Source organism: Pyxicephalus adspersus, chromosome 7 (assembly GCF_032062135.1).
Source record: "Pyxicephalus adspersus chromosome 7, UCB_Pads_2.0, whole genome shotgun sequence".
Classification (NCBI taxonomy): domain Eukaryota; kingdom Metazoa; phylum Chordata; class Amphibia; order Anura; family Pyxicephalidae; genus Pyxicephalus; species Pyxicephalus adspersus.
Genome location: NC_092864.1, coordinates 5,608,586 through 5,610,313, shown reverse-complemented (window position 1 = coordinate 5,610,313; position 1,728 = coordinate 5,608,586).

The following is a 1,728-nucleotide window of genomic DNA, read 5'->3' as shown; positions in this document are numbered from 1 at the left end:
CCCAGTCCCAGTGGTCCCAATGCTCCCAGTATACCCAATCCTAGTCATCCCAGTATACCCTGCCCAGTCCCAGTGATCCTAGTATACCCTGCCCAGTCCCAGGGCTCCCAGTTTACACTGCCCACTCCCAATGCTCCATGTTTATACCCTCCACGTATACCCTACCCAGTCCCAGTGCTCCCGGTATACACTGCCAAGACCAAGTGCTCCCAATGTACCCTGCCCACTCCCAGTGCTCCCAGTATACCTTGCCCAGTCCAAGTGCTCCCAGTATACACTGCCAAGTCCCAGTGCTCCCAGTATACCCTGCAAAGTCCCAGAAGTCAAAGAATACCCCACCCAGTCCCAGTGCTTCCAGTATGCCCTACAAAGTCCCAGTGCTCCCAGTATACCCTGCCCAGTCCCAGTGCTCCCAGTATACCCTGTCCAGTCCCAGTGCTCCCAGTATACCCTGCAAAGTCCCAGAAGTCAAAGAATACTCCACCCAGTCCCAGTGCTTCCAGTAGTCTCTACAAAGTCCCAGTGCTCCCAGTATACCCTGTCCAGTCCCAGTGCTCCAAGTATACACTGCCCAGACCAAGTGCTCCCAATGTACCCTGCCCACTCCCAGTGCTCCCAGTATACACTGCCCAGACCCATTGCTCTCAGTATTCCCAGTCCCAGTGCTCCCAGTATACCTTCCCCAGTCCCAGTACTCCCAGTATACCCTACCCAGTGCTTTCAGTACACACTACTCAGTCCCAGTGCTCCCAGTTTTCTTTATCCAATCCCGGTGCTCCCAGTATGCGCTACTCAGTCCCAGTGCTCCCAGTATACCATGCCAAGTCCCAGTGGTCCCAATGGTCCCAGTATACCCAATCCCAGTGATCCCAGTATACCCTGCCCAGTCCCAGTGATCCTAGTATACCCTGCCCACTCCCAGTGCTCCATGTTTATACCCTCCACGTATACCCTACCCAGTCCCAGTGCTCCCAGTATACACTGCCAAGTTCGGTGCTCCTAGTATTTACTGCCCAAACCTAGTGCTCCCAGTATACCCCGCCAAGTCTTAGTACTTTCAATATACATTGCTCAGTCCATGTGATCCCAGTATACTCTGACTAGTCCTAGTTGCCTCAGTATTATCTACCCAGTGCTTGCAGTAAACACTGCCCAGTGCCAGTGCTCACAGTATGCACTACCCAGTCCCAATGCTCCCAGTATACCATACCCAGTCCCAATGCTCTCAGAATACCCTACCCAGCTCCATTGCTCTTTGTTTACACTTCTCAGTCCCAGTGATTCCAGTATATTCTACCCATTTCCAATGATCCTAGTATACTCTGCCCAGTTCCATTGCTACCAGTATACTCTACCCATTCCCAATGATCCTGGTATATTCTGCCCTGTCCCAGTGCTCAGAGTATACCCTACCCAGTCCTAGTGCTCCCAGTATATACTGTCAAGACCCAGTGCTCCCAGTATACCCTGCCTAGTCCCAGTGCTCCAAGTATATACTGCCCAGACCAAGTGCTCCAATGTACCCTGCCCAGACCCATTGCTCTAAGTATTCCCAGTCCCATTGCTCCCAGTATACACTCCCCAGTCCTCCCAATATACCCTGCCCAGACACAGTGGCCCAAATATACCCTACCCAGTGCTTTCAGTAAACAGTGCTCAGTCCCAGTGCTCTTAGATTTCTCTACCCAGTCTCGGTGCTCCCAGTATGCGCTACTCAGTCCCAGTGCT